The following is a 14,336-nucleotide window of genomic DNA, read 5'->3' on the forward strand; positions in this document are numbered from 1 at the left end:
GTTCCACTGGCTGTTCAAATTTCCGAGCCGTCCCACTCGATCTAAGTCATATTTGCGTAATATTAAACCGTGGTTGTTTGCCAGCGATTCCACAAATTAACAAAACTAACAAATAGCGAATAATTGCGCTGTCATTGGTAGCTATTTCATTAATTATGTTACCACAAACAGAATATCAATTAGCTGATACAAATGTTTAGCTTGGCCCTTAATGCCCGGCTAAATACGATGGGATAACGGGTTGCATAATCCAGCAATTCGAACTTATTTGCAAAAGCTGATTGACTGAGGACATTGAGAAATCTGATTGCATTTGTAGGAGCTGATGTCCATCCCCCAAACCAATGTTCTCGAATCAATAAAACCCCTAAAACTCTTAGATTACAACTAAGGGAACCGCGATGGAAAACGACTGCCGTTGTTCAGATTTAATGCAAAGGACAAAAAAACTGTGTGCTTGGAGGTTTTTGAGGAAAAACAGCTTAGTGGCAGAAAGTGTAAAGTTTTTTAAAATTGTTTTGTCTTTTCCTACTTTTTCCTGGAATACTCCCACTTTCTTTTACTTCTCTCGTTCTTTACTAAGTATTTATTGCTTCTTGATCATATTGCAATTAAACAGCAAAAATTGGATCATATTTCGTGATATATTCGAATTATTAAATTAGCAATTGTTGGTGATTTATTGATTAAACGGGGGCAAATTGGTTTGAAAACGGCCAATAAAATTGATGTCCTGAATATAAATGCAACTTTATCTCTTTGCAATATGCGAATTTCATTSGAACTGGTGGTTCTTTATGGATGGAGATTTCGATTGATTGGGTGTCGGATATATTTTAGCTAAATTGAAAAACGCTTTACTATTTCGGTTTATTTRCTTGACAGATTTTGCATGATTCGCATTTTTATTTATTTAAACTGGCRAATAAAGCACYACTCACACGGAATGTGGCCCAAATTTTGTTTTTATATTTTCATTTTTTTTTTCGACTAGAGTGGGATTCGATTTGATACTATCGATGGAGAATCRAGCGAAGCTTTATTGCCAAATTTTAAACATTCAGTCTCATAGATAAACAAAATCATGCCGAGCCTTTTTATACGCCTCCTCCCTTCATCTGAAGCTGTTTTATTGCACAATTTTCAAGCTTTAAATGGTTCTTCGATTTAACACTAAATGCTTAAAGCTCAGCCATTTTTGATAGTAAATCTTAAAAGTTAATTAACTGTTTATTTTGAAGTTTACTTGTGGAGCTAAAGTTTTTGGGCGTTTAATAAAAGTGTTTGGGCGTTTAATAAAAGTGTACTTATTAAAAAACGACCATAAAGCTTGAATCGTTAAAGACAGTATAACTGTTGAATGGCCTGGAACAACTTTTCCACTGTCCGGTCATAAGTCCGGTTTTGCAGCTGTTTTATTGCGAAATTTGAAGAATTTGGAGTCTCATTGGTTAAATAAATTGTGCCGAGCATTTCGAGCACGAAACGTCCGTAAATTTACACATTTATGAAACATTGTGTACGTAAAAAGTGGATACAACTTCCATCGGTTTTTCAAGACATTTAGAATAGTTTGATGAATTTTATTGCTCACTTAAAAGCGAGTTTTAATATGCTTTTCTTCGAAAGTTTTGTAGACTCTGCATAAATAAATCTGATGTGAATCATAAAATCTGAATAAAAAATATGTCAACCAACCTAAAAAAATGCAATCTTTAAAAGGTAGCGCAGCATCCAAAGTAATCACTTGAAAAGGGCCTTGAAGCCATGCAAAGGAAAAAATTCAAAAATCTTTCAAAAGACCTTTACTAAAACAATTGAAGCTTTCTTTCTGATCTGTTGATAATGCGACGCATAAGAAAACTAAGGAAATTAGAAAAATCCTTTTATAATATAGTGCCGTGTTCACATGACGTGCCACTCTTTTCGACATAAGTTTACAAGTAAGTTTACGAGTCTTTAAGCTGTTTTATGGCAAAATCCGATGTATTTAAATTTTAATTTCCCGATTGAAATTTACATACGTAAGTCGACGCCCTTGAAAAAAGAGACCTTTTGTTCTTGAAGCCGTTTTATTGCAAACCTAGGAAAAAATGTGGTTGTTTCGATTTCAAAGAAGCATAACTGTTGACGTCGTTTTTCAGGTTTTATCGCTCACGTGAAATAAGCTGTGTTGTCCTTAAAGTTCTTCAAACACAGCAATCCTTAAGAAAGAGCGCTTGTTCGGAGGAATCGGCATTAGTTTGCCAATAATTTTGAAGGCATTTCTCTAGAAAGCTTGAAGCATTGCAGTTTTAAAGACTCTTTTCTTGTGAAAAAAGTGCGTTTAGCTAAATTTGGCGCATCCGAAATCGAGATCCATCGGTTTCATATCCAGACTCTCAGGAAGCCTTACAATCGCTTACCAATGAACAACACATTTGAATTTTTCAGTTTGGAAACAAAATTTGTAAGTGTTTTAAAGCACGTGGTTTGCGACGGGATGAAAAAACGGGCGGCCGACATTTATTAATTATACCGGAACATAAGAAAATTAATTTCTGTAGTGATTGAGGGACTAGAAGTGAAATGAGCAAGAGGAGGCATCGATTAATTGTTTCCTTCGGCCAACTTGGCTCAATCAAAATGTGCGACACCCGACCCGACCGAAAACTGGAGTTGTGTAGATAATTTTTGGGGCTCCTGAGTAAACAGCGTAAAATTCAAATCAGGCGCAAGCAGCAAAATGGAAATTCAGGGATGTCATTGCGATATAGCAAAGTAGATGTATAAATAAACCCTATGTAAAACATAGAGAGCGCAAAATAAAATAAAGGAAAACTCAGCCGATGTTTATTACGTTCATTTCGTTCCCTCTGGCTCTGAAAGCTTTTTTAAGTAGATCTTGAGCAAAAAGAACTGTTTCGTGCTGTGTAAACCCGAGTCCAGCAAATGGATAATGATCAGCAATTAGTTAAAGCCCTCGGGCAAGTGGGTTTAGTGCGAGCTAATGGGGGGCGCGAATTAAAATGCCGATTTTGATCTATTACTTGACGATTCCTCATAAACCATTCTAGTAATGCGAAGTCCGACTCTGCTGCTTAACATGGGTCACAACCCGGCAGGCACATCGAGAACACACAAACATCATGTTTGATTCATTGCTTGCGAAATCAAGTTGGTTGCGTGCAGCCTTTGATCCTGCTGACACGTAAAGATCCGAAAATCAGGAAGCTGATTCACTTAAGTGAAAAATTACCTTTGCAGATGCAGCACGTGACTCTTAATCTGCATAACAGAGACGATGCCTCGTTTAAATTGGCAGCACCACTTTTTCCAACGTGGTGTAGTTGCAGGCCCCTTTGGCTTCGACAGTCGAATTAGCTGCAAACATGTTTTATGCAATGTTCTGGACAGTCTATTTAAAACTGTCGGGGTGTCTATTGATTTTGCGGCAATTCACAGTGTGTTTAACCGTGAAGGTAGTGAAGGTTCAGAATTCGTCAACGCAATGAGACTGATGAAAGGGAGTCAGCGATTTAAGCGGAAAAATTGAGGAGAATGCTGCTGTAAATGAGGCGAAGCAAATACATACAGTGGGTGCCAAAATCAAAAGTTTATTCTTGACTTGCAAGCTTTTTGCTTCTGCGGTTTTCTAAATGGGGAACTTTAGAAAACGATCAAGAGAGAAAAATGTACCAATTCTTTTGCCACTCGCTATCTTGACGCAATTGCATAATTTACACGGTAGAGAGAGCGTTGATGGTCTCGATGATCACGATACCAAACTGGTAAATATTTATGGGCATTTCGGCACCATATGAAACAGTAACCTGGGGGTGTTTAAATATACAAGCGTCATTCGAAAGCCGGAGGCGCTAATCCGAGTGTAGCAAATTCTGATGTGACTGTGAGCGAATTAACATACAAAATGTTCACTTGGAAGTGTATTGGGGCGAACATCCCCCCGACAGTCCCGTTCTTTGTGTAATATGCACCCCCCCTTCAAAATGACGCCGTCGCCCCGAAATTTATTGAAGAGCTTTATTAAATATTAAATATCAAGGGTAGTGACTGGCTGGTATTGAATTAATTGAATTTTGTGGTTGTCTGATTAATAGAATTTACGTGCTTAATTTGACACAACTTGTTGCGAGTAGTCTAAATATAGGGCTGGAACAAACGCGCAAAGAAACCCTTCAACGTTCAATCGAAATTTGAAATAATAATCAATTTAAAAATTATTTATACGCTTTATTTGGAGGGCTGATGCTGAAAAAAATTCTCCCAAAAGGACTTTGGTATCAGCAAAATCCGATTAATTGATTTTTTTGTATTATTCTTGTCTTTGAACTTTGAACAGTCGCAGTTTGGAAAAATCGATCACCAATAACTAAATTGGGTGTAAAGTAAATGTAGCGTTCACGCAAAATCTTGGTAATTCCATGCCTACAAGAAACTGTGGTATCAATTTAAAAAAAATGTTAAATTTCACATGAAAACTTCCGGATAGAAGTCCTCATGACGCAGTGAGTAGAAAGTAGCTAAAGGCATTTTATCTTGGACTTATCTAAAGCTGCAACAACAATAAGCGCAAAATATCTACGTTATTTTTCCACACATAAAGCACGTAGCACATGTCCTGGCGCTTTTTGCCCAGAAATTTAAAATATGAAATAACCATTACGTGCCGTACAAATTAGAGTCCTGCTGCAGGATAATGATCAGCAATTAGCTGGAAGTTAAAACCTCACAGGAATAGCTTTCGAGTGTGATATGTGCAGGAAAACGTGTTGTGTAAGAGAAAACGGACATTTTATCTAGGTTATAAATGGACAAAAAAAATTGCTTCAATATCAATTTGCGTTGGCTGCTTGCTATAAGATGCAGGATAATTTTGCAAGTTTTCGCAAGGATTTGCGTTATTTTCCAAACCGTGTGTTTACGGCGTAACCAAATCCTTAAATAGTAGATGAACTAAGCCGGCAAAGTTCCTTCGAAACTTATATGGCCTAAAGCCGGCTAATTCTGCATGCCAGTATAGAGCTATTGTATATTAGCATTAAAGTTTTATCGAGATATTAGCCAAACTTTCTTAACGGCCCTATTTGCGTTTGTCGCAAACTGTTGCACTAAATTATGCACGTGTTTATCCAAGTTGAGTTCGAGTTTCCTCATTTGATGCCTTCTTGTCGATATTCTCATACCACAACGGATTTTGCTGGTCACTTGGGTGGTCATTTTTCTCTTCCTTCTTTTGTTTATTCACTTTCTTCTCTTTAGTGTCTTGGAACAGTTTTTTGGTTTCATTGCTTTGAATTCAAAAGTTTTTTTGTGAAAATCTTAAAAGATCGTAGCAACCTCTCAAAACTTTTGGAGACAAAGGCGAATTTAGTGTCTGAAGAGGAATATATTCGGCATGGATCTATTGAGCCATTTGGAAAATGCATTTTCTTCTTCAGATTTTTGCATGCATGTATGAAAAGCTGAAGAACAAGCTATATTTTCCGAAAGTTATTGTCCGAAGGCCTCAACAGAAAGGTTCACAATATCTTCTACTTGTCCAAATTTTCCAATGTTTCCGTCAAAAGCATTTCCTATTTTATGTTAAATACTTTTTTCTGTATCTTCTGTATTCAGGTCTTCAAATCAGCCGGACAAACTGCCGATAAAATAATGTAAGTTTATTTTATATCGGTACTAGAAACAACGGTTTGTTCAAACATGCTTGTTTTGTACTCACCACGTTCAACACGCCAGTTTAGGAAAACTATATAAAAATATTTTATTTTGATACCAACACAGCGTACATTATTTTCAAACAGGATTTTTTGCGATGGAAAATCTGGGGGGTCATCTATTTTTTTACTCAAATTTGTAGTTTTATATATATCGAGGTTTTGTGGGAATTTTTACAGTTTTCCGAACCGAGTAAATATTTTCATTTATTCTAGATTTGCCCAGAGGGATGCAGAACTTGTAAACCGAAGTTTTATGTTTGTTCGGTTTAGCGTTTTCAGTCTCATACGAGTATTTGCTAAAAAAATTTGCAAAAATGCAGGTTCAGAGCTGGTCATTCTTCATAAAAGGGCGATTATCAATGCCATGTTGCCTTCTTTGATTTTGTCACCCGCATCTATTGAATTCAATGATTTAATAGAAGAAAATTTCGTAAATCTATATCCGAGTGTCTGATCGAACTTTAGCTGGAAAAATGGTCTCTTAGTTTTCCTTTCGCTCAACAATCAATAGGAACTGCCTCAACAAGGGCTGCAGGTTTAGAAGAGGATCGGAAGAGGGCAGCAAAAGCTCCTGCACCGAAATCAATAAAAGTTTAACAAAAATTCCGCAACAAAGAATCCTGTACTAAAATCGATAAGTTAAAATCCTGCAAACAAGGATTCTGCACTAAAATGAAGAAGTATTTCCGATAATCCTGGAAGCAATAATCTATTTGCCTAGTGGGTTTTGCTGTAACGGAATGAAATGCGATGCTCAAGATGGAAGCAATAGTTCTTCTACTAGACAATAATATTTTTTTGAAATGAAGTAAACATGTTCACTCCCGATTTTTTTTTAATAAGTCTAAAATTAATTCATAAAATTTGCTGAAATTTTTGGGAGCACGAGAAAATTAATTTTCCTGCAATTTTACCCCGTTTTCATACAAACATCAAAAATATAGTTTTTGTCTGTTCGCGGATCGTGTCTTTAATTTCCAACATTGATTGGTTTGAAATCGGCATTTTCATTTAATATTTATTTTTAAATACTGTTTTCTACTCCTTCCTCCAGGAAATTCATATAAATTAATAACTGCCACCTTTAATTATTTTCCAAAAATGTAGGTTAATTACATTAAGCATACATAAGTAATAAGAGCGCAGCACCATTCAAAACAGCACGTAAGTGCTTGAGAATTTGGTTAAAAAATAATTCAACAGAGTAAACATTTGCATAGCTTGTAACTAAAGGTAGGCTGGAATCAATGAAAATGTTTTCCATTACCTTTTAATGTGCTCTCATTTAATATAATTTGCTTCCAATGCATAAAACTGAAGCGCATTTATACCCGCAAACCTCAAATTGGCTGAACCTCGTTAGCCGATACACGGTTAACAATGTGCGTTAATAATGTTACATTAATAGTTAACAGCCCTTAATATAATGAAACTTTCCGAACATGCCACCAATGGGGTTTAATAACAAATTTAATTTTAAATATGTTCGGGAAAATTTGAATTTTATTTGATTAATTTAGTTGGTTGACTTTCAATGGATGAGTCCAATTATGAGTAGTTTCTCTACAGTTGATCGGTTTTCAATTTCAACAAGTCTAATATTAATTTGATTAAAAACGTAAACAGTAATCAAAATGAAACAGCAAATTAAAATTGTTTCTGGATAATTCGTTCGCATAATGAGGTTGTACTTTTTACAAGCGAAGAAACATTAAGTGCGAAATTGGAAAATAAAATTTTAGAATTTTGCTACATTCAGCACGCAATTCCAAAGTGGATGTACAGGTCTTAATGCCAAATGTAAGTCAGCTAATTACCATTCCCGGATGGTTTTCCAACTAATCCTGCACTTACGCAAATGTCGCAAATATACATGCACGTTTTGCACTAAAAGCTGCAAATAAATTTGACGAAAAGGGTGCCAATTACCAAATGTAAACTGTATAGTTCTGTGTATATTCTAATTAACCACGTATTAATAAGGGTGGCTGCATTTAAAGCAGAAATTCTAAATCACGACCACCGGTTTACCAGAACTTTGCAATAAATCTGCCTTGCCCACGTATTGTGTATTTGGAAGTTAATTTGTATGCAAATATGGTGTAGCCATCAGAAAATGCGAGTGGAGTACAAATATAGACTTTTCAGTTTGTAAACAGAATAGTAAATGATTCAGTTTTAAATTACTAGAACACACCTGCTCCGGTTCAGTCAGTTTAATTATATCGCACTGTTTCGAGAGAATATTGCCGAATGCTACAAACAGCTGCATTCAATCCTAACTTTACACTGTTTGAGCATTAAACGTAGTGACAAGGTGATTCAATAGGGCGCAATTGTAGGGCTTTTATTCAAAAAAATGACATCCAGATAGAATATCAAAAAGTTCACCTTTCATCCAGCTGCGAAAGATGCACGGTTGTCTTTAAAACTAGCAACCGAGGACAGATGTGATGCAAATTTTTACGGGTTCATTTTTGTCCAAACTGACATGGAAATGCTAGAATCATTCGAGGCATTTTGAACGAATTCTCGCATGAATTTTTAGCCGATAAATGCGAGGTTGTAACAATTTCTTATAACTTGTTTCGAACCTGATACGAGCACTCAAGAAGCCCCCATTGCTGGATATCAAGACGTGTTATATTTTAAATTCAAATTGATATCGATTGTTCGGCGAATCATTGTGCCGCTATAATCGGATCATGGAAAGTCTGTTGTATTCTCCTTCGAACACCTGCTGCTACATAGTGTATGGTTGAATAGGTTGAAAAGATGGGCGTGAAAGCGTCTCGTTATCAAAAATAATCACATATGAGCGATGGTCTTGATTCTAGTCGCAAAATTTTATTTAACGGAGAGAAATCGCGTTTTTTATGAAAGCAATTACTTCTTATTTAGAGCTTAATAGGAGGAAATAATGATGGATCAACGATAACTCGTTTTTTCCCAATAAGAGAGAGCTAATTTTAGTTGACAGCAAGGTATCTTGTTTCCAAATTGAGTAAATATGGAGTTCAAACGACTTCTCTAACGAAATCAAAAGTTGCCATCATTAACTTTTGGCTGCTGCGATGATAAATCAAGCACTTGTCCGACTAAATCAGCGTCAATTCGATCATTTCTTTCAGGTTTTCTCAGGTCAATCATGTTTTGTTTTCCAAAAGTTCAGTAGACAGAAGTTCAATGTTTATTGGAATTTGTTTGATTCAGTGGCCAAAGAAATTAGAGATCATTTTTTAGAGAGATTCGGCCGTTTTAAAAATTCACGAATCTGAAATCTTCGACGTTTGAGGGATTAAGCTGTAAATGTTCAATCCATACCAAGTTTCAGCATTTGCCAATTTTGCGATTTTCAAGTGCACTAAAAAGTCCCGCTTCTAAATTGTGCAAACTTTTCTCTGAAAATTTGTTACTCCAGCCCTGGAACAGATAAAAAACTGAAGTTTGGAGTATTTACCAACCATATTTTGGGTTTATTGCCTACAAGGGTTCAATCAATTACCATCAGTTATTGAGATTTGCGAAAATGGTTAACTTGCGATTAAACTTTAGTTTTTTTAAATCTGCAGGCCGGTCTCTAAAAATTCATAATTTCTGTCGCGAACAAGATAAATGTGTAAACATGTTGGCGGCTCATAGGCAAAGCCTTGAGTTCAGCGCATGTAAGATTTCAAACAATTCTCAGGATCCATTGAGTTTTGACAAATTTTGCTAGTTGACCTTAAATATCAATTTTTAAAAATTCTGCAAAGCTATTCCTAAAAATTCATAGCTTTCATGATAGAGCTGATAATTGTTTGAAATTTTGCATGAGTCCTTGTGTTCATCGTGTGCAAAGTTTCACGCAACCCGCATGTGAAATTAAATTTTGTTATTTTTGATATTGTGCTTAAAAAGCGATTTATTCAGATCTTGCTGGGGAGTCTGTAAACATGTATCACTCCTGCGCTGGAGAATATAAAAAGCTCAGTTCTCAAATGCTTATAAAAAACTTCGTAGGATCAACGTCTAAGTCGATCAGTATTGCGAAATTTCAAAATTGCGCGATTTTTTCGAATCTTGTGGGCCCGTCTTCTGTGGAAATTCATAACTTCTTATTTTCCATTTCTAGTAAAAATCTTGGGTTGTACGAAGGAAAAATTTGAATCATTTTTTCTCTATTGATTAAACTTTCAGAACATTTAAAAATTCACCTTAAAAAGCAATTTTTACAAATCCTACATTCCTCTTTTTCAAAGTCCTTAACTTCCATCATGGAGCAGACGAGACTGATAAATTGAACATTTATGGATAAAAATCCTGACCCTTTATTCTAATACTTGCAGTGTTTTAATCAATTTTCGCCAGAATTAAATTGCGAATAAAAAGCTATTTTTTCAAATATTTCAGACCGGTCTTTAAAAATTCATAACTGCTGCTCTGGAGAAGAAAAATCACTGAAAACTTTTCATTTGATAGAAGAAGCCTTGAGCGCTGCGGATTCAAATTTTCAATCATTTTCCTCGGTCCATCGAGGTTTTAGAAAATTTAGAAAATTGCTTTTGAAATTACATTCTCCATTACAACTTCCATTTTAAAGCAGTTAAAAGATCATCATCTAGAACAACTTTTCAAAAGAGCTTTGATTTTAGTGCATACACAGTTTCAATCAATTCGTGTCAGGCATTGAGTTTTATAGAATTCTTAAAAATACATTTTTTCAAATCTTGGAAGAAGAGATGAAAGGCTGGAAATTTATAATTTTATAGAACAATTCTTCAGTTCAACACTTGAAAAGCATGAGACCCTTTTTGCAGTACATATGAGTTTGGAAAAAATAAACTTTGCATTAGAAAGCGCTTTTTAAAAATTCTACAGAGCGTTTCATAAAAATGTATAATTCTTATCATAGATTAAGAGCTGACATTTTGGACAATTAGAAAAATCAAAGGGTTTTTTGCAATTTTGTCTAAGAAATAAGTGCGGAAGTTACGAAGTAATTCCAAATTTTTGCTTTTTGTACTTTCAGGTTTTTTTAACATTTTACACATACATTTTGGTTGAAATATTTAGGAAAAACGCCTTGAACTGTGGAAAAAAGCAATTTTTACTTGGAAGATTGGGAGATTTACCTAACTAGACATTTATATTAGAATAAGCTTGATGTTTGGCCCTTCTAGGGGTCCTGATTTTAACCGTGTGCCCTGTTAGGAGTTGGCTCCCTTTGATAAAACATTTTCGTAAAAGATTCAACTATCTTGAGGCTTCCACTGTTAAGCAGTTTTAGAAATTTCCGACCTACTTAAAGCTGACATGTCAGCAATAATTATTTTTGGGGATTCTCCTTTTGATAATAATCCATTGTTCCCTATCTTTGCCAACATTATCCTGCCCGTCCTATTATACTTAACGTTATATTGTTTCGCGTCTCCCCTAGACCCATTACGGTAAGCAAACGCAATACCTACAGCCTGAAAATATGAATTGCTAAGCCTATTAGCATTCTTATTAGCTCATAATTCATATTCAAACAATATAATTAAAAGGCTTACCAAGGGAGAAAACGGTACAAAGACACGGCATTGACTCCTCAAGGAATACAATTAGAAATACGGATATAATTGAATTATGTAAATGTCTCGTTTTGAACAAGGGGAGATGTATTTTAATGTTTTGCCTAATTGGTTACATTTGTCTTGCTGAGTGCCAGATATTACTCTAACGGAATTTCGCTTATATTTAGTATTTGTGCTGACTATACCAAATTGTTTAAAGCGTCGACTCGAAGTTGTTACTTTAAGCGCAACTAGAGATTAATAAGCATCATTGGCAAAAGCTGGCTCTAAATGAATAAATAAAAATTAACTTGCAATCATTCTTGCTTTACTGCTGGGAATTGTTGAGTTCCACTTAAGCGATGCAGCAAAATCTAACCAGCTTTTGTGTTACAGTTTGCATTTAAGATTCAGTTCCTTTCTTGAAAACAGTTGGGACATTATAAATTTGCAACTCATGAACTCCTTATTTAGTGTTTTGTCAACATCCCCGCAGTTCCTGACGATGCCACGTAATATAACGGTTATATTTTCTACTTTAGAACTAGAACGACTCGGCTCCGTATGCGGGCATTAAAATAAAACCACTATTACGTACCGAAAACTGCCGTCAGCCCCATGTTCTGGCATCCTCTATAAGTGTTTGCGAAAGAATAATTGTTATAAACAAAGTGTAGCGCAGCCAGCAGAAGATGCTTTTATAAGGGTTATAAATATCGCGGGGACATTTATTTTCCTTTCTGGTCGGTTTCCATCTGGTGCAGTGCGAATAGTGCTGTTGCAAACAAAAATAAACCTGAATCCGAACCGGCATTTATAAGTAGTGTTGGTTTGTATCTTAAAAGGGCGAAACGAGTTTTCGGGCACATGGTTACCATTAGGGAGGAATGCCACACTTAAGTTGCAATCGCCTAACCGAAATAACGATGCGAATGCGAACTTAGCAACTATCTATGTTATCTGGGCGCAGCAGCTAGATAGTGCCATTGCGATGGTCTGCACTGTTTGCAACTATTTCGCCAGCTAATTTTCTCAAAAATTCTTTATGAACCCTTTCTTTTTTTGTTAACTATCTAGTTTCTTCTTGCCTTGGTCCAATATGTTATATGCATGATCAAAGTTGATTTTTTGTTACAGTTGCGTGTTTCCAGAAGATCTGGACCAATTAGCGGTATTTCAACGATAAATGTAAGTCCAAAATGGTTAAATTTCCGCACAAAAGTCCCAAATTTGCACAAACTGGCTAACGGATTGTGCAAATTGGAAGTGAAAAGACACTGGTGAGTTTCCAGATTTTTGGGTCGTCGTTGAATAGTATTTTTGCGACGTTTTGTAAGCGCGAGTAACTTGCATCTTCTGTCGCCCTTTACCCCAAAGTCTAAACAAAAATGATAACTAGACCAAAACAAAATCTGCTAAATTTTCGGGCTTTTAAGCCGCCGAGGAATTTTTTTTCAACGACGATCTAAAAATCTCCGCAGTTTCTTCTCCAAATCTTCTGAGCTTGTCGAGTTGCGTAAGTTTCTGCGCTAAAGGGTGGATTTCCTCCGACGTTGGCTGCCCAAAATAGATTTGTAATTTTTGCTGCAGCAATCGCAGAAATCTGCTTGTATCCGCACAATTTCTCCTGTTTTTCTCTTGCTTGCACATACATTTTGGGTCAACAAAACAACCTTCGTTTGCCTTTTAAAGGAGTTTAATTGTCACCTTTTCTTAACTTATTTTTGGAAGGCTGTCGATCGAAAACATCCGAATGAGTTCTTTCTTGTGATCTTACGGTGAGATTTAAAAAACTCCAGAAAGCTTTGCTAAGCACGTTTTGTTATAATAGAAAGTTTTTTAGTGAGATTTTTAAATAGACATTCCCTGGTGGGTTTGAGAGGAATTTCGGACTGATTGCGCCTTTAAAGGGACACATAAATAATTCTAATACCCGTTTAATCAAAGTGCGTGTCTGCTAATTGTGTTATCGAACTTTATAAGATATTTAGGTTGCCTTATAGGCAAATCCCATTTATTTATGATAAGATAACCTTTAACGGGCATAGTGCTGCGATGGGGGATTTCGCTGTACTTGATGGAATCGTTAAATATTTATTACTTAATGGTTTCTCATCTCATGGTTCGAAGCAAACTTTTGACTAGGGGGCGGTTGGCTTAGTCTATTGGGTATTCGGGCTTTGAAGCCCCTTGGATGGCATAATCAAAGGAATAAGCAACCGGGGGAGCCATTAAATTAAATCGCCAGATATGATTTTTGCAATTAATTTTTGAAAATTTTATGTGTTTTAATATTGATTGCTACCGCAGTGGATGCTTCTTTTTTGCAGGGTTTTTTGCAGTTTGTTTTGGGTAGATAAAGTCTAAAAGCGTACAACCAAATATTTAGTCGTCAGTACTAGTTAGAACAGGTACTATCAAGCCATACTTTTTAATTATTTTTATACGGTTTTAATAAGATACTTTTTTATGTAGATTCTCATTTGTCTAGTGAGGTTTTGCTTTATCGAAAGAAAGTAACATTCAATTTCTCAGTAGGTTTAAGCTTAAATTCCTGCAATTTTTTATTGCAATGGTTTATATTGAGACTGAAATCAATAATGCAGAAAAATGAAGCGAAATCCTCTTTAAAGATGTAATATATCTGCCGCTACATAAATCAACGATTCGTTTATAAAACTGCTTGTACAAAGTACAGCTCGTTTTCTTTAAGTGCAATTTTTAAATTTACTGGATTTGAAGGGTCAATAAAATCGATGCTAATCAGTAGATCTTAGGGGGCAAATCCGACATCTAAGATTCAGATCAGAAAAACCCTGGAAACCTTCCCAGTTCCTTTATCTCTAAAGCTAATTACTGAATCGATTAACCCCGGTATAAACTGCAGGCCAATTGCATTAGCTGACTTTTGGTTAAGTGAAGCAATTTTCTTCCAATTTTCTTTAATTGCCTGTTACCGCTGGTAAATGCAACGCTGCCTCCACTGTCATTCAATGTTAGTTTAGGCTAATTTCTTGATTGGTTCGCGTGACTCGATCGAAATAATTTGCAAAATTAAAATGGGACAGAAACGGCAGGA

This window comes from Dendroctonus ponderosae, unplaced genomic scaffold (genome assembly GCF_020466585.1).
Source record: "Dendroctonus ponderosae isolate FM_Combo_2020 unplaced genomic scaffold, Dpon_F_20191213v2 Dpon_F_20191213_2, whole genome shotgun sequence".
Taxonomy (NCBI): Eukaryota; Metazoa; Arthropoda; class Insecta; order Coleoptera; family Curculionidae; genus Dendroctonus; species Dendroctonus ponderosae.